Source organism: Pocillopora damicornis, chromosome 8 (genome assembly GCF_964200805.1).
Source record: "Pocillopora damicornis chromosome 8, jaPocDami1.2, whole genome shotgun sequence".
Classification (NCBI taxonomy): Eukaryota; Metazoa; Cnidaria; class Anthozoa; order Scleractinia; family Pocilloporidae; genus Pocillopora; species Pocillopora damicornis.
In genome coordinates this window covers 15,952,583-15,972,712 of record NC_142677.1, presented here as the reverse complement: position 1 = coordinate 15,972,712, position 20,130 = coordinate 15,952,583, and the positions used below count along the sequence as shown (strand labels likewise).

At 36.6% G+C, this 20,130-nt stretch overlaps 2 long non-coding RNA genes across 2 annotated transcripts; both read left to right on the top strand.

The window, feature by feature from the left end:
- The first annotated feature begins 2,443 nt into the window (after nt 1–2,443).
- On the top strand, nt 2,444–7,839 carry LOC113676431 (uncharacterized). The gene is made up of 4 exons (XR_016189230.1): nt 2,444–2,538; nt 3,403–3,558; nt 5,594–5,797; nt 6,870–7,839. It is a non-coding gene; the product is annotated as an uncharacterized LOC113676431 (long non-coding RNA).
- Nucleotides 7,840–10,269: 2,430 nt separating this feature from the next.
- On the top strand, nt 10,270–18,940 carry LOC149041626 (uncharacterized). Its single transcript, XR_016189228.1, has 6 exons — nt 10,270–10,384; nt 12,773–12,833; nt 14,131–14,192; nt 15,179–15,239; nt 16,658–16,753; nt 18,007–18,940. It is a non-coding gene; the product is annotated as an uncharacterized LOC149041626 (long non-coding RNA).
- The last annotated feature ends 1,190 nt before the right edge of the window (nt 18,941–20,130 follow it).

Genomic DNA, 20,130 nt, shown 5'->3' with positions numbered 1-20,130 from the left:
TGTTTATTGCGAAAGCCATATTGTAAATCATAAAGAATATCATTCTTGTCTAATGTTACGTTAGTATCTTGCGCATTCTCTGTTTTCTCCTCTAATGGATTGTTATGTAAGTATCTTACGTATTCTCTGTATTCTATTGTAATGGATTTTAACGTTGGCATCTTGCGCATTCACTTTTGTCTTCTGTAATGGAATGTTACGTTAGTATCTTGCACATTCTCTGTTTTCTATTGTAATGGATTGTTACATTAGTATCTCGCGCATTCTCTGTTTCCTTTTGTAATGGATTTTAACGTTGGCATCTTGCGCATTCACTGTTGTCTCCTGAAATAGAATGTTACGTTAGTATCTTGCACATTCTCTGTTTTCTATCGTAATGGATTGTTACATTAGTATCTTGCGCATTCTCTGTTTTCTATTGTAATGGATTGTTACTTTAGTATCTCGCGCATTCTCTTTTTTCTGTTGTAATGGAGTGTTTCGTTAGTATCTTGTGCATTCTCTGTTTTCTTTTGTAACGGATTGCTACGTTAGTATCTCGCGCATTCTCTGTTTTCTTTTGCAATGGATTGTTACGTTAGTATCTTGCGCATTCTCTGTTTTCTTTTGTAACGGATTGTTACGTTAGTATCTCGCGCATTCACTGTTGTCTTCTATAATGGATTGTTACGTTAGTATCTTACGCATTCTCTTTTTTCTTTTGTAACAGATTGTTACGTTAGTATCTCGGGCATTCTCTGTTCTCTTTTGTAATGGATTGTTACGTTAGTATCTTGCGCATTCTCTGTTTTCTTTTGTAACGGATTGTTACGTTAGTATCTCGCATATTCTCTGTTTTCTCCTGTCATCGATTGTTAGATAAGTATCTCGTGCACTCGGTTTTCTCCTTTTATGGAGTTTTACGTTAGAGTCTCGTGAATTCTCTCGTGTAGTCTCTCTGTTTCTCCTGTGATGGATTATTACGTTAGTATCTTGCGCATTCACTGTTTTCTCCTGTAACGGATTGTTACGTTAGTATCTTGCGCATTCCCTGTTTTGTCCTGTAATGGATTGTTAGGTTAGTATCTCGCGTATCCTATGTATTCTATTGTAACGGATTGTTACGTTTAACTTTGTATCTCGCGTGTTCTCTCTGTTTTCTCCTGTAATGGATTGTTATGTTAGTATCTCGCGTATTCTCTGTGTTCTCCCGTAATTGATTGTTACGTTATTATCTCGCGCATTCTCTGTTTGCTCCTGTAATCGATTGTTCCGTTTGAATCTCATCCATTCTCCGTTTTCCCTAGTAATCGATTGTTACGTTAGTATCTTGCGCATTCTCAGTTTTCTCCCGAAATCGATTTTTACGTTCGTATCCAGCGCTTTGTTAGTTTTTTGTCGTATTGCACTGTTATGTTAGTTGTATCTCGGGAATCTTTTTTTGTGCTGGATTCCATTGTTACGTAAGCATCTCGCGCATTCTTAGTTTTGTGTTGCATTTCAATGTTACGATAGTAGTATCTCGCACATTCTCTGTTTTCTCCTGTAATCGATTGTTACGTTAGCATCTCACGCATTTACAGTGTTCTATTCTTTAATACATTTTAAAAGTATCTCGCCCATTCTCAGCTGCCTCCTATGATATTATACATAAAAACATCTCTCCATTCTGATGAGCTGAGAGAAATACAGTGTTCATGTAATACAACGCACAAGAGAGGTAAAACAGTGCACATTATAGTTAATGTGGCGCAAATCATGATTAGATCGCCGAACTTTTTTGGCGACTCGATATCTTGACGCACGGTGACATTTGCAGGGTCTGAATTTTAGGTTAGTATCTCACACGTCATCAGTTTCGTCGTGGGATCGATTGTTACGTTACTACCTGTGTTCGATTCTTGCCTAACAATTAGATTATAAACTCGAGATTTTTATCGCGTGATATTTGAAGGCTGAATCGACTATCATACATATCACACATGAATCGACTACCATACAAACCGAATCGTGAGGGAATAATACCGTAAATCTACTAGTCATTCAAAACTTTACACCATGACAGAACGCTTCATGTTTCTGTGCTTGTTTTTATTTCCAATCACAAACCGTGGGTCCACGCATCCTACTCACTGCCTGTTGTGGAATTGATGGCGAGTTGCTTGGCCATTCAGATTACAGCATTTGGATTGGTGAAAACATTGTGTTTCTAGACTAACACCTCGGCACAAAAAGGTTAAGAAAAACAAGTATTTAATTGGCATTCAACTCCAACGATCGATTAACTTATGATAATAGTGTCATATTTCCCCAAGAAAAATAATTAAACTTGATAACGATTCAGCGATAGAACTTGATAATATCATGGTTCTTCAGTGCAACTGAGTGACATTGCCAACAATCATGTGACCGTGGCTCATCCCACGCTGATCTTTAAGGTTACTCAAACGCGTGCTCAAACTCCACAAAGGGGCAGGAGATGAGGTCATCATATAGTAACATGTATTCAAAGATCGCCAAGTGGTTCTTTATCTGTTCGGATTTGTTGAATGTTTTTAGGTAAGTTTAGACATCAGTAGAAGCTTCACCTCCCATAAGGACTCAGAAGGAAATTCTAACTCCTCAACCATTGGTACTGAGTTGCAACGGCTTTTTTAAAGCCCTTGACAACCGCAGTAGTGAGAATTTGAAGTTACCTTCCTCAGGTTACGTATGTTCATCGAAAGCTGTATGCGCTACGGAGATAACCAAACTACATTGGAAAAGCTCTCAGTGATTTCTTGCCAGTGAAATAAGTCATTAAATAGGAAAAGAGGAGCAAGGAAGAATGAAAACGTAATAAAGAACTTTGGAATTCACAAGCACGTGGCCGCGGCATCTATTGTTCTACATGTGAGAGCTTTAGACTGTTACGTTTAAACCAACTGCGGCTTTGAAAATTTGAATGAAACGAAGATGGATGTGTTGATAGGCTAAACATTTGAGACTTACTGATCGTGAGGAGAGAAAGGATGTCTCACATATTCAGGCAGTTGGTATTATGCAACCGGTCTTTATCCGTTTGCAGCCTTCTCGTCTTCTTCTTAGTCTTCTTACTCTTTGATGAAGAAGACAAACTTTCAACCGCGGATCGACTAAGGAGAAGAACGCGCGACCACCTCCGTTGTAACATCTATAGTTATAAGTCACGTTAAAAACTAGATGCAGCTCATTTCGCTTGCTTTTCAGTCATAATTTGTGCAGATATACAGTTTCTTTCTCTTTGCCTATTTAAGCAATTTTTTTGCTCGTTAGGCCGTCAAGTCATGTCGGTTTTAAAATATTCTGATCGTGATTCGCAGTGCACTGTTTGGTACGATCACAGTTGCCTTCATTCGTGAAATGATATGTCAATAATGACTTTCCACTTTGATTTCTCACCAGGTTTCGAGAGATATTCTCTACTCACGCTGTTTGAGGTTATGGCGGCTTCTCTTGTCAGTTTTCTTTGCTCTAAATTGGGACCGTAGATTGATCGATGAATTACCAACTAGTACTGCAACGTTTATCTTGGCTAACGGAGATAGGATGGAACAGAAGGTACTGTCGAGTAAACGCCATTAGAAATACTACTTTGTCCCCAGACCTTGCCCGAGCGCCGAACGCTCACATGACACATCTGAACCTTAAAAATATTTACTACCGCTTTTGTTTGGTGCTTTCGTTCACTACCTTCCATGTCTTGTAAGGTAAGCAGCCGTGTTTTTTTGTTTTCAAGTAGTAGAGCTTTTTTGGTGATTTTTCACTTTAGTACAAAGTTGTAGTCGAAAAACGAACGAATCCTCATGCGGCACGGAAAATTATCGAGGAAAATTATCGAACAAAATTAACGCTTTTGACACATACGTAGCTGCACGTGGATATGCGAACTTCAAAACAAATTATAGTTTTTAATCTGATGAGCATTTCTACATTCTTTAAGTTCTTTTCCACGTGCTCACTTATCCTTGCGTTTCAAAAGCGCTTGTTATGTTTATGTGTAAATTGTGAAACATTTTAAGTTGAAATGTACAAACGTACTTAGCTCGCAATGAGCAAAATTCAGGGGGGAGACAGTCGGAATGAACGAAAAGATATACGGTCCAACATGATAGCTGCTAGCCTGTTCAGTTTCATTAACGTGTTATCCGCTCAAAGTGATAAAATGGGTACAAGAAACCTTTTTAAAAAGCCAAAACAAGACAAAACAGTACAAACTTCGCGTGACATTGCTGAGACATGTCGCGCGCGGGTTGTGCTTGTTTGAGAGACTTGGAGCATATGCACGCGTGTAAGAATGGGCGAAATAATTTGTGTGTACTTGACAACTCTGAGCAACTCTGAGGATGTTTCCATGCGACAGAAACAGAAAATATCGACCTCTTGGATTTTATATTGTTCCAAGACTCTACGTTTGTTGAAAAGTGGCTGAAACAAATGTAAAACATGCATTTTTGTGCTTTAAATTTTCACTCATGGATGAACGTGACAGAAACAACCCTGACATGTTGCGAGAACTTAGCGACACCGAGGTACTGTATTGTGAACGAATTGAACTTTATTTTGTTAATATAGTTGGCCTGATCATTTTAAAATTATTTTTAAAACTCGTGAGAAAGTAATTATTCACTCTGGCGCCTTCTCAACATGTGGATGTGCATCGATTCGCTTCCCACTTGCCATTCCTTAAGAGGTTTATTTTTCTAGATTCAAATAAAGCAAGTGCACATCCAAGCTAAGATACTCTTGAATCACCGCAGGAGCAGGATGTTTTGAATTTAGCGTTCAGGCTTAATTTTCTCAATTTATTCTCAGTTTATTTACTTTCAAAAAAGATGTTGTTGTAAGATTGGCAAAGCAAAGTTATTCCTAGAGTAGGGTTGGATTGCATCAATATGTTGGTTTATTACTTTTGCTGTTTGATTTAAAATAGTAATTTGTGACTTTTTCACTTGTTAATCCTATTTTTATTTGTACTTTAAATTAATTTTAACCTGCAAGTTTTAAATGCCGCTTTTACCCATTCATCTATTTTTATTTACTCTTTTACTTATTTATTTTAACTGATAGATGTAGTTATATATTTTGGGCCTCCTCTACGAAAAGTAATGGTTTTAATTGTAAAAAGGAATCAATTTGTAAATCTTCTTGCCCCAAAGTCACAATAGACTGTAAACAGTGAATGAGCCAATACTTCAACACAGGTTCTGATTTAGAGTGCAACAAATTGACCACCTAGGGCACAGTATCGATCAAAGCCCTTGTATAATACTTATCGTACCAAGTTCTTCAAATATCCAGTAGCACATCTGAAATTGAGAAAGATGTTTTTCGTATTGTCATGAGCGTGGGATAAAGAAACAATTCTGATTCCATGTGAGAAATCGAACCTCAGACCTTCGGATTCCGTGCTTTAACGCTCTACCACTGAGCTACAGAGACTTTATGGTGTATGTAGAAAAGGTGTGGGTGAAAAGATGCACTTCAATGCAAGAAAGTAATGCAGTATACTGAGCAAAGTTTGGAACCCAGACCAATCCATTTGGTTTTCATTGCACTGAAAAACTTACTCCCAGTAATTTTTATTTTGGATCAGGAAAAAATTGTTAGGGGAGAAGTTCAAGCCAACATTCAGGAAGCCCAGCTGATGCATGAATTCCTGGCCCAAGCCAAGAAAGCATTGAATTTTGTCTCAGGAGTGATAGACTTAATGGAACGCAAACTTCCACCTGAAGCAGAACCTGAACCTGAACTGGAACCTCCACCAAAGAAGAAGAAAAAGTCTCACTAAAAAAGAGTGGTCGGTAATTAACCTAATCAACATCTTTCTTTAGTTTACCATTTGGTATTAAGAAAGGTTTTATGTAACTATTGCTGAAAGATATGGCTCAATTGAAACCCTGTCATTTTTCAAAAGCAGACCTTTTCTTGTTAAGTGTAGTTACACACACCACAGTAAGGCCATTTCCCAGGGTAGATCTTTCTTTATTGTATCTCATGCATTTTTTAGGCATTGTGTTCACTAGTGCTTACATGCAATTTGTGACTTGCAAATGTCATGCAACAGAGCCCTCAAGTCTCATGCATCAATCTTTTGTTTTCACACGGAAGCTCTAATTTCTCATGCATGTATGGTTTCTGATTGATTTTGAAATAGCAAACAGCTGCTGAAGTTAATTGCTTATCAAATGAATTATATTCCTTCTAAATATAATTTACTCCCTGTTCCCTATGTACTCACTCAGAACACTTTCCAATTATGAACATTCTTGCACAGAGTAAAGGAATGCACATCTTTAATGGCTAATTCATTATCACACAAAGCATTTATATATGACATTTAACATTGAAAGCTGGAATCATTGCAACTTTCCATGTTAAATGTCATATATAGGTGCTTTGTGTGATCATGTACGCACATAGAAAATTACCCCTGCAAAGTAACAATCACACTCACCAAATTCAGTTTCCAATATGAAACAATCCTTTGTTACTTTAACAATGTCTCATGTAACCACAACTCATAAACCTTTGTACAGCCAATTTTGTACAGCCAATTGCTGGCTTGGTTGTGTCAGGTTTTCAAATCAGCCATGCATGGCATTAAATACCCAGGACTCTGTGAGGATTCTCTGGCTTGTGTAGAGGACTGTCTTAAGGACCAAGCTAATCATTCTTTTGCCGATTTCTTTTAACCTCTGTGACACCTGTTCTACAATGTCCACAATATCAACCATGTTGATCATGAAATTTTTCCTTTCCACATTGGCTTTATTTTTCTTGCAAGGTTGTGATACATTATTGCCTTTATTATCACTGGTTTTATTAATTTCATTCATGGATTGATATGAATATTTTTGTTTGTCTTTCAGTTGGTAGATAAGCCAAGTTCAACTTGTCCTCCTGATTTCTCTCCCTCGATTCCTGTTGTGTAGGAGTATTATTTAGGTGACCTTTGTGTAGATCCTGTAGTTGTAGGGACAACTGTCACTACCATAACCTTAGTATTAATAATAAATTTTGTATAGTCCTCCAATCAATCATAATTTGGCAACCTTTTGTGGTTGTAGACAAAGCATTGACAGTCCTCTGAACAAGCAGTTAAGCAGAACCTGTATGTGAAATTTTGAGAAATTATTGTTAGACATATGACTCTTAAACTGAGTGAATAACAACTAGTGAATTAAATGACCAAACAGGGGAAAAAGTAATGTGACAAGTGACCAAAGATAAACTTATCTTAACAGTTATTAATAACACTTGGTGTGTCACAGAAATTTCCTATTTTTCTTAGGCAATTGCTTTGGTTTTGCATTCTTTATTTAGTCCTTGTGAGACTTTGTATTCTAGCTTTATTTAGATAATTTTTTTCATTTTAATAGCTTTCTGATATTATTAGTCTATTTTGACCTTAAGCCTAACAGCATTTGTACATTATAAGCTTGCTCTTTTTGCTTTTGTTTCCCTAGTGATTCACCATATCACAGCTTAAATTTATTTTTCAATCATTGTATGTATAACTATTTCCTTAAATCATTAGTCTCACTTTGTGCAGAGTTATTGGCTGTTACTGTTGTTTCTCATTTTAAACTGGACTAGCGTTTGCTACATAATTTTGTTACAACGTAACTCCAGATGTTAACCTTTGGTTGTGTTCTTCGTTTGATGGTTTGAAAATTTTCTCGCTTTCACTTTTTAAATTCATTTACATCAATTATTGTTACATTTAGGCTTATCTTAGATTGTTTATTTTCCCTGTATTTTTATTTTACTCATTCCGGTTTTCTCCTTTATTTATTGTTCGTCCTGATATTTCAATAAACTCGTAAATCTTAAACTCGAGCCGACAATTTTGTCTGCCTTACATTAAGATCTTTGGAAGATGTACAAATGACAACCCATGGATATCATGGATGTGACGCCTTGCGTTTTGTTTATTCGTTTGTTTTATATTTTTGTGATGCACATAAAACGGTAAATACGCTCAGCAGTTTCAACTCTCTTTTTGGTGATTCGTTCCCCTTACCCTTTGACCCCGAGATGGGAGAGATATTCTTCGGAATTCTCGACATTATTCTGACCCTTTTTCTCTACGATCCTTAACTATTTTCATACATAAAATTGTACTTTGTTTGGGAACTCATCGTACTTTTACATAGCATAATTAACTTTAAGCTAAGAATAACTACCTCGAGAACACGAAAACAATCGTAAGTAACCAAGTGTTTATTAATTGTATTTCACGTTTTTGTTCTATAGGGGACGGCTAAGAAATGTACGTCTTTCGCTTTTGTTCTGCAGTCGCCATCGTGGCTTTTTTAAAGTCCCTATTGTTTTTGGGACTAGCCTCCGGTGCATAACCTCGTCAATAATGTTCCAGAAATTTTGCACTGGATTAAGGAATGGCGAATTAACAGACCATTTCGTTAAGCTTCTCCGGCACCCTGTTTAATTGAATTTGCTGATAGCATTCCATTTGTCAAACGTAGTCCTTTTTCCACTAATTGCTCCAGTCTCTGAATTATCATGTCGCCACGAGTGCACAGTTCCTTCAAGCGAAAGATCCTGTCTTAAAATTTTGCGTCAATTGCTATGCTAGTCGTTACAACAACGAAGAATCCAAGGACAACAAGTCCGTTTTCCAGTCTTTCTGATCCTCATTAAAATAAACATCAAAGTTTCTTTTCAAATTCATCTGTTTCTCAAAAAGAGAAATGATCGCCCTATCCGTAATAAACGCCTTGTTTCGCCCTCCCTTGAGAGGTACCAAAAGTAATTAAGCACCCCGGGCGTTAACTCGACTTATGACGGTCTGTGAAAAAGGCAGGAAATGGGGGTTTCCTAGGGGGATCATATCTCCTGGGGAATTTAATATTTCTGACCTGTTATTTTAACACATTTATTAAGTCATGATACTTAGTATTTTCGCCAGGTTTGAGCCAAATCAGCGATTTGAGTATTATCGCCCCCAGCCTGATTTTCTCGTGGTCACGCTCTTGAGCCGCGGCCTGTCATTCCACCCCAAATGATCCATGTTACGCTTAGTTTTACCTGGTAAGCTGGTTGGACTCGACTCTTGAGAACCTCAGACTACACCATTCTTTGGATTCGGCAACTGAAAAAAGCACTCAGTACATTCATCTGTGAAAAGAAAATCTTCCCATTCTTTTTAATATTTATAAGAAAACTGCAAACAATTAGAACGTGAACAGCCACACATCAAGAAACTGTCTTTGGGCATTTGAGGGCCATTTGAGGGTTTTGAAGCAGCAGAGCACTTAGCAGTCATAAAATGAAAATGGTTCATTTCATAAAGTTTCATTTCAAACTACACAATACGTGAGTCAGAACGCAAGTATTACAGTTACTTTGCTTACACCTTTTTTGTTGTCTCGATCACCTTGCTTGAAAAGGGGTGTCACTCTAGCAGATTTCTAGTCTTCTAGGAGTTTACCCTGTCTGATAAATTGAGTATAAAAAAATATCGCTTATGGGCACTCAAATGAGGTCGGTGCACTCCCGAATAAGTCTCGCAGATACTCTAGTCTAGGCCAGTTGCCTTAGACTTGTTTAATTTCTTCATAAGTGAAAAGCATTGCATTTCTATGGGCCTGGTCAGTGAAACAAATCTATCCAATGAAAAAGCAAAAATTTCGATTCGCACCAACGTTACTTTCCAGTACATAAAAGGCTAAGTAAAGACGCTATGAGATTCGAAAAAAGAAAAAAATAGACATGGCCTTGAAGGTTATATACTTTTGCTCGAACTTAGTGAACGTGAAAGATGTAGAAAGAAAAGTATTCTCTACGTGCGAATCAAATTAACCCTGACGGAAAAAAAATTTAATGGCATACCTCAGCTCTTGCAATTAGCTGAGAATAAGAGAAAAATTCATGAAAAGAGAGGCATTGAGACTACCCAGAATAAATTATTCGGCGTAAACATGCGAAGAAGCTATAAGTTTCCTCCGCGCACAGGAGCCAAAAAATCATTCAAGCGTGACAGCAAAGCTGAATATTCAACCAAGCGAGTATTACTAATTAAGTTGAATTTACTGAGAGTTTTCAATTCTCTCTCTTAATGTTTTTGTTCTCTCACTATTGACTTGAGTATTTAATGGTTTAGTTTTTTCAGGTCAATAATAGCCGAGAACAGTAGCTAATTTTTTTACGTACTCACGTATGTACGAATGGATGCACGAATGGATGTATCTACACTCATGTGATCGTACTACTGTGACCTCCCTGCATCATTTCCCCCAAAGTTCTTCTGGTTACTAATATTAGATAAGTTGCCATGCAGGTTAACATCAAAGTGCGATCACACCCAACATGGCTCGAAGAATATACTGTTATTCATTTGTTACGTTTCCTTTCATCTCTTCAGGTGAGTACCAATATCATTAGAGGCTTCTCTTCCAAGTAAGTACTTTCAACCAGAGTAAAGAACTTCGCATCAAAAAGTAGTCGAAGTAAATTATGTGGGGGCTTTTGAGCGTAATTCTCCTTTTCATATCCCTATCATTACTTTTGATCTAAAGTTTCCTTCTAAGAGTCATAATATGTTACACTAAAGTGAAGAAATTATATAATTGAAGTTGAAGCTAGATTGCTGGATCAGAGATGATTCAGAACTCGGATTATTTACCTATGAAAATAACTCAGTTAGACTCGCATCGAAAGCCGTGAAATTGCGAAACTTTACTGAGAAAGCCATCAGCAATTTCTCTTCCGTGAAATGGCTATCAACATATCCTTTAAAAGGAGGGAAAAGGACGCAAGGCATATGTAAAACGTCAACATGGCTACAACATTGCCGTTTTATTGACACGTGGTCTCCCGCTCGCATCCACTGCATGTCGTGTCGGCATGAGTTACATTGAAAAGACAGCCGCTTTGAAATTTAAATGTAGCCATCACTGTGTTCATCAACTCAATTTTCCGAACTTAGTAATCCTGATGATAAAAAGGACTTCAATAGCCACAGCCTAATCTGAGAGTAAGTATTGTATAGCCGAATCATGTCCGTGTGGCATGGCGGGTACTCTTACTCGTCGATGGAGTAGAAAAATAAGTCAACCGCGGATCATCTTAGGATCAGGATACGTTACCACTAACACTGAGTTAAAAAAAATAAGTCAACCGCGGATCATCTTAGGATCAGGATACGTTACCACTAACACTGAAACATCTCTCGAGTATAAATGTTAAGAACAAGAGACATCGTTACTCGTTAGCTTTGGAGTTAGTTAATGCAAATATATTAAGTTCTATTTTCCCTGGCGATGATCCAAACTCTTTGCTCTCAGAGGCACAAAATCTTGTAGGGAATGAAAATATTCGAACTATGATTCGCAGTGAAATGTTTTTTGCGATCACAGTTATCTAGTCTCAATGTACTGTGTGTCGATGACCACTTATTGAATTCCTTCCATTTTGATTGATCCACGGGAAATTCAAGTGAGAGAAAGTCACGCTAGCGCTAAGCTTAAATCATGACCAATGTTGCCATTTTTGGATTGCAAGGGATTTGGAACGAGGACTGTTCGAGAAACCCGAGAAACCAAAAAAAATAATAATAATGAAAAGTTTAGCTTGGGGATGGCAGATAACTGCGTTTTTTTAAAAAAAACATCTGCATCAAATGCGAAAGAAAAACGACATAACCAAAAGCAATGAGAAGAGAAATGGGCGAAAGTGTGTGACGAGTGACGTCACTCATTGTGGAGGCGGAGCGTACTACAGATTTAAGATACAAGTTGTCCTCGGCCTCGCTTGATCTCGACATATCTACTTCAGGTAATATCTACTTCAGGTAATGTTTATTCATTTATTTTCAAAAGGTTCCACCTTCAGTGAGTTTTACTTAGAAAAATATCCTAATCGAAAAAAGCGTGAACGTCGACTGAGAAAGCTGAAATTTTCGATGCCACGAATTTCGTATTTCGCTCGTTGAACACGCGAAACTGTGAATTGGGAAAAATCTTGGTAACTCGTGGGAATCCAGAAGTCGCTTTTTTCTTGTCTTTAAAACCTGGATCACCAGAGATAAGGGTTTAAATAGAAAAAGTTGAAGAAAAAAAACTCTTGGGGAATTTCTATTTTCCCGTGTTTCTCCGTGTTTCGTAGATTAGACATCTCGAGGTCTTGCCCTTTTGCACGCTTGAGTTATCATCTTTCTTTCCTTCCGATTAATTTGCTTTTAGTTTTTTTCTTCAAATGGGACAATTTAAATACAATTTAAAAAATGGATCACCAGAGATAAGGGTTTAAATAGAAAAAGTTGAAGAGAAAAAACTCTTGGGAAATTTCTATTTTCCCGTGTTTCTGCGTGTTTCGTAGATTAGACATCTCGAGGTCTTGGGTCTTGCCCTTTTGCACGCTTGAGTTATCATCTTTCTTTCCTTTCGATTAATTTGCTTTTAGTTTTTTTCTTCAAATGGGACAATTGTTGCATCAAAAGTATGAAATTAAAAATTTGGCTCGTTGAAGAAAAGAGCCCATCTCTTGACTGTGACAAGTAAACGAAAAAAATGGCATGTTGGAGGAATGAGCACGAAAATTCGACACGAGCACCGGCTGTTATGCGCAATACAGGATGCGCGGTGTGATACCAGGGAATCACCCTGAAAGACTATAGCTCGCAAACGATGATCTGGAACAGTAACGAACTCTAACAATTGGTTTTGGAATTTTCCATTATGAAAGAAATATAGGCTATGGAGTTCTTAGTTTTTTCATAGCTATAGTATTGATGCTTTTACTTTTGTTTTAGGTTGGCCTAAGCTGGAATGGATCGTCCAGAGAAAACGCCGGAAGAGAATACTGATGACGAGGTACAATTTTGTTTACATATTGATGTTTTAGAATTATGATGGATGGTAGTTGTAACAGGCTGACTGGGTAGAAGTAAAAAGTTTCTATTACATAAGAAGCTATTGCAGTTATGTTCGAGTTACATTCATTATTCTGAACTTGATCGATAAGCGGATGCGTTACGTTACTTGTCCGTTCTCCATCGAATGATAATTATTTATTGACATGTATGACAAAGTTTAGAGATGAAAGGAAATATATCAGGATCAGAACAACCAACGCCCTTCTTCAGAATGACTCTAGATTGTTGGCTACATCTACCAACAGTTGAGAGTGCGTGAGAAAACATACATTTTAAATGTTAACTCAATTGAGATTATCAGACTAAGATATGTTGAAAACCTATTATTCAGAGCAATATTTATAGCAATCTTACATTTCTCCACATTTCTGTAGTTTGTCTTGCTTATAAATGCACTCACAGGGTCTTATGCTTATGGTTAATTAGTTAAAATGTCTTCAAGTATAGACTATTAAAAACATCACATGCTTTGGAAGATTCTTTAGGCTGTCATTGGTTTAGCATGCAAAGAAGTATCCCTTTTTCTTCTATTTTTGAAAGGAGTACTCCTCAAAGTTTTAAGGGCTGTATTATTAATTATTTCAGGGAGAATAACAGTTTTTGAGGCAGAAATTTTCTCTTTAAAATAGTTGTGCTAAAACATTTAGTTTTTCATTTTGGACAAATTAAAAAAAAATCAACCAACAGGGCATGATCGCATTCATATAGTGGGACAAAAGAACAAACATGACAGCTGAGATGAATCATCTGAACATGTCTAATTAAATAGAATTGTTGACTCCATTATCTCGTGGTGGTGACAAATAAAATATCATCTTCATTCAATGACTAAGCTTGAATTAACTATTTTCCTTTATTATTGCTCATACAACCCTTTGGACATTGGTGATACTGGCAATATGTAGGATGCTTGACACTTTAGAACCTAGTTAGGGCCTACTTCACCTGTGTGTTCTCTCTGACTAAATTTAACGGTCTGGGGTTCTAGTAACAGTGGAGACTGATCTTTTGTTTTTCTAATGCTTGTGGAAAAATGACCATCTTTCTTATTACCTTTCATATAATTGGTCTGAATGACATTGGATAGTTTTTCCCAACATTTCTAACACTATTCTATTTCCAGATGAGGACATTGCAATTTGTTCCAGTTTGCTGTTAAATTTTAACATGTCAGATTATAGTGTATTTTATCTTTGGTTTCATAACATTGGAGAATTGATTTTGTTTTCCACCAGGTAGAAAATGTGCGGGGCACTATATACAATGAAGAGACACTCTGGTTTCTGCACCAGGAAAGGTGTGTGATCACCACAAATTTGTAATAATCATAATTATAAATTTCCTTGGTACATTTGTTTAACATGCACCTATAGGGTAACAAAAAATAGTCTCCACAAAAACTTATTTGCATAAATATGATTAGTTTGCATCAATATTTACCTCCTATCATCAATATACTCAGTTTTTAGATCTCCCTGATCTCCTCCTCTGGCAATTATTATATCATGCCATCAATAAGCCCAAAGCCTCTGTAAAAGGCCAGAAATTTTGAATTAATCAGTTTGAAACTTTTCTTGTATTTTCCTCATCAATCATTTCCTTGTAATTACAACTAAAAAGTGGATCACCAAACTCGCAAAGAGATATGACCAGTTAATCTGCCCCAACAAGCTCCACTTAAGCCTTAACTGGTATCTGAATAACCCCTGTTCTTCTATTGGTTTACGATACACCTTGTGGTTGCTGGAGGCAAGGATTTTTATAGAAAAAGTTGAAAAAAAACACTTGAGAAATATGGAGTCTCCAATATTTGGAAGGTTATAATATACTTTGAGTAACAGCTTTGTCAGTCTTCATGCCTGCTCTGAGTTATGATCTTTCTTTCCTTGCAATCAAGTTGCTTTTAATTTTCTTCTTCAAAAGGGACAACTGGTGCATCTAAAGTATGAAATGAAATGAAACATGTTGCCTGTTGGAAAACAAAAGCCCATCTATTGTGTGACATATAAACAAAAAAAATTTGCATGATGCATGAATGTGTGTGAGAATTCACAAGGCATCTCAGGCTAATGTCATGTGCAGTACAGGATGTGCAGTGTGATACCAGGGGAATCACCCTGAGAGACTATGGCGCATGATGAGACTGCAATTATGCATCTGGAACAGTCACAAACTCAAACAATTGGTTTTGGAATTTTCCATTTTGAAAGAAATATAGGTTATGGAGTTCTGGGTTCTTCCACAATCATAGTATCAAAGCTTTTGCTTTTGTTTTTGTTTTAGATTTACAAGTACAAACATGGATAGTCAACAGAACACTCCTGTTGAACATAGTGATGATGAGGTACCATGTTATGAACATATTGATGTTGTAAAAATATGGATGTAAGTTGTAACAGAATGACTAGCTGAATGTAATAAGTTTCTTTTTTATTAGAAGCTATTGTGGTTACATTTGAGTGATATTAATTTTTCTGCACTTGATAGGTGGATATGTTACGTGACGTTCTGTTCTCCATTGAATCAGCATTCTTTATTGACATGTATGACAAACTTAAGAAATGAAAGGAAACATATCAGGGTGATGGATAAAGCACAGAATAACCAATGCCCTTCTTCAGAATCGCTCTAGATTGTTGGCTACATCTGCCAACAGTTGAGAGTGAGTGAGATTTAAACAGGCAGTTTAAATGTTAACTCAATTGATATGTTGAAAACCTTTTATTCAGAGCAATATTAATGAGAATCTTACATTTCTCAACATTTCTGTAGTTTGTCTTGCATGTAAATGCACTCATAGGGTGCTATGCATGTAGTTAAATTGATTAAGAATTTTTAAGTATAGACTATTGAAAATATCACGTAGAATTTGGAAGATTCTACGGGCTGTTATTGGTTTAGCATGCAAAGAAGTATGCCTTAATTCTCCTTCTATTTTTGAAAGAAATAATCCTTAAAGTCTTAAGGGCTGTATTATTTAGTATTTCAAGGAGAATAACAATTTTTGGGGCAAGAATTTTCTTTTTAAAAGAGTTGTTCTAAAACAACATTTAGTTTTTTATTTTGGAGAAATTAAAAAAAAAATCAAGCAACAGGGCATGATCGCATTCATATAGTGGGATGAGGGAACAAAAATAACAACCAAGATGAATCATCTGAACAACACTAGATAGACTTATTAGCTCACACTACACAGTTTGCTGATACTAGCAGCAGCCAAGGTGCTTCTTACTTGAAAACCTACTAATTGCCTAGCTAACCACCAAGTTTTCTGTAGATCAGTGGCAGAGCATCAGAATGTGAAATGCACTGGTCAAGAGTTTGGCTCCTTTATCCCACGGTGTTGACAAAACAAATATCATCTTCATTTGATGACTGAGCTCAAATTAACATATTTCTCTTTTATTTACTCATACAATCCTTTGGACAATGTTGATCCTGGCAATATGCAGGATGATTGACTCTTTAGAATCTAGTTAAGGCCACTTCACCTTTGTGTTCTCTGTGACTAAATTGGAAGGTCTGGGGTTTGTTTAATGATGGAGATCATACATCTTTCTTATTACCTTACATATAATTGGTCTGAATGACACTAGATAGTTTTTTTACCCGCTTGTGTTCCTACATTTCTAACACTATTTTATTTGCAGATGAGGACATTGCAATTTGTTCCAGTTTGCCATGAAATTTTAACATGTAAGATTGTAGTTTTTCTTATCTTTGGTTTCATTACATTGAAGAATTGATTTTGTTTTCCACCAGGAAGAAAATGTGCAGGGCACTATATACAATGAAGAGATACTGGTATTGGTGTTTGTTGCTTCTGTATTGGTGTTAATCCTTCAGCACCTAACGAAGGTATGTGATTATCACAATGTCAAATTCATAATAGTCATAATTACAAATTTCCTTGGAACATTTGTTAAACATGCACCAATAAAGTAACAAAAATAGCCTCCACAAAACTTGTTTGTTTAAGTAGGATTTGTTTGGATTAATATTTACCTCTTATCCTCAACATACTCAGTTTTTATATCTCCCTGATCTCCTCCTCAGACAATTATTATATCATTCCATGAATAAGTAAGATCAAAGCCTTTGTAAAAGGCCAACATCAAGTGTCATCAAATAGTGACATAAAAGTTTGAAAGTTATCCTTAGACTAAAACCAGCCTTGAAACATGTTTGATTGAGCAGCTAAATCAAAAGAATAAAAAGAGTAATCGTATCTGTGACAGACTAAAATTTTGAACTAGTCAGTTGCAGGGGTTACCAAAATATAGAAATACGTCTTGCTGAAAAGAAAAAAACCTCCTGTCTATTTCTTAATGGTCATCTATCTTTATAACACCACATTTGAATACTGGGTTGTACTTCCTCTTAGCTCAATTAATGTTCCCCTTTTATTTTCTTTAGGTTACCAATAGCATACTATTAGATAACATCACTGGAAAAACACATTTACAGTTTTATAATGTTTTGTTACAAATTCTTAATGTTTCCTTCCTTTGTTGGCAATGTAAATTCCTTTGCTTGCAAGAGATTGAGCTTTAATAACTAGAAACCAGATAAAGTTGTGTCAGGACAAATTTATTGACTCAGAATTATATCTTACATAATTAATTTATCCCCTTTAGACAAGCATGTGTTCAAAGGGATTAATTGGGCAACACACACCCTCTAGTACCAGGCATGAGGAGGTTTGTGTGTCATTTCGCATCAGTTTTCACTTTGAGCATTCACCAGAGATTGTGTACTGTTTTGTTTTTCTTTCCACCCACCCCACCCTGGATGATTTTGTGTGATGTCATGCATGGTGTTATTTTAAGGGGTGTCACTAAGCTTACATACCCAGGACTCTGTGAGGATTCTCTGGATTGTGTAGAGCATTGTCTTAAAGACCAAGCTAATCATTATTTTTCTTATTTCTTTTAACCTCTGTGACACCTATTCTACAATGTCTGCTATGTCAACCATGTTGATCATGAAATTTTTCCTTTCCATATTGCCTTCATTTTTCTTGCAAGGTTTGATATTTTATTGCCTTTATTACCACTGGTTTTATTAATTTCATTCATGGATTGATATGAATATTTTTGTTTGTCTTTCAGTTGGTAAATAAGCCAAGTTCAACTTGACCACCTGATTTCTCTCACCTGATTCCTGTTATATGGGAGTATCATCTAGGTGACCTTTGTGTAGATCCTGTAGTTGTAGGGACAACTGTTACTACCATAATCTTAGTATAATAAATTTTGTATAGTCCTCCAATCCACCACAATCTGGCAACCTTTTGTTCAGTGGTTCTATTAGAGCAGCTGATTGTAGACAAAGCATTGACAGTCCTCTGGACAAGTAGTTAAGCATATCTGTACGTGAAATTATTGTTAGACATGTGACTCTCAAACTGAGTGAATAACTACTAGTGAATTTAATGACCAAATAGAAGAAAAAGTAACGTGGCGACTTGGTATGTCATAGAAATTCTATTTTGCTCTGGTAATTGCTTTGGTTTTGCATTCTGTATTTAGACCTTGTGGGACTTTGCATTCTAGCTTTATTTAAAGAAATTTTCTCATTTTAATAGCTTTTTGTTGATATTATTCGTCTAGTTTGACCCCAAGCCTAACAGCGTGTGCATATGTTTTATAGGCTTGCTCATTTTGCCATTGTTTCTCCAGTGATTCACTACATCGCAGCTTTAATTTCTTTTTCAATCATTGGTTGTAAATATTTCTCTAAATTCAGTCTCACTTTGTGCTGAGTCATCGGCTGTTATTGGTTTTTGCTCATTTTAAACTGGACTAGCGTTTGCTACATAATTTTGTTTTGTTGTCTCCTGATGTTAACCTTTGGTTGTGTTCTTCGTGTGATGGTTTGAAAATTTTATCGCTTTTACTTTTTAAATTCATTTACATCAATTGATATGGTATTTAGGCTTATCTTAGATTGTTTATTTTCCATTATTTTAATGTTACTCATTCCGGGTTTTCTACTTAATTTATTGTTCGTCCTGATTTTTCAATAAACTCGTTAACCACTTGAGGCGAAAGTTTTTTGTGTCTTACATTAGGATTTTCGGAAGATTTTCGGAGGTGATGCCTTGTTTTTTGTTTGTTTGTTTGTTTCTTCGTTTGCTTTAGGTTTTGGTGATGCACATGAAACGGCAGGGACTGCGCAGAGAGAGGGGCTGGGGGGGCTTTAGCCCCCCCACTTTTTTGCAAGAATAAAAATAAATTAAACAAAAAAAAATTTAACAAAAAAATTTTCCTTCACGCATTCTTCTTTAGCCTCCCCACCTCTTTTTGGTGATTCGTTCCCCTTACCATTTCACCCCGAGATGGGAGAGGTACTCTTCGGCATTATTCCGACCCTATTTCTCTGCGATCCGTAACCATTTTCATACATAAAATTGTCTTTTGTCTGGGAACCCATTGCACTTTTACATAGCATAATTAACTTTAAGCTAAGAATAACTACCTTGAGAACATGAAAACAATCGTAAGTAACCAAGTGTTAATCAATTGTACAGGGTGTTTGAAAAGTTTGCCCGTTTTGGAACATAGATGAAAAAAATTTTTCCTTGCTAAAAGGACGTAAAAGTTGGTAATTTCACGTTTTTTGTTCTGTAGGGGACGGCTAAGCAATGTACGTGTTTTGCAATTGTTCTGCTTATTAGATATTTTGTTTCTTCTGCTTTCTCGTCGCCGTCGTGGTTTTTTTTTCAAGTTCCTATTGTTTTTGGGACCAGATCCTTGTCAATAATGCCCGGAAATTTTGCACTGGTTAAGGACTGGCGATTTTGCAGGCCACTCATTTTTTCCCATAAAATTGGGTAAGTTTCTCTGGCTTCATGTTTGATTGAATTTGCAGATGGTATTCCGTTTGTCAATCTTGGTCCATCTTCCATTAATTGCTCCAGTCTCTGAACTATCATGTCGCCCAGTGCACAGTTTCTTCGAACGAAAGATCCCGTCTTAAAATTTTGCGACGATTGCTAGGCTGATCGTTGCAGCCAGGAAGGATCCAGGGGCAATAAGTCCATTTTCCAGTCTTTCTGATCCCCAGTCAAATAAAACTCAAAGTTTTTCTTCAAATTCTCCTGTTTCTCAAAAGAGAAACGAGTGCCCTGTTTCGCCCTCCCTTGAGGTACCAAAAGTAAATAAGCGCCCGGGCATTAACTCGAAGGAAATGGGGTTCTCCTAAAGGGATCCTATTCTCCTAGGGAACTGAAC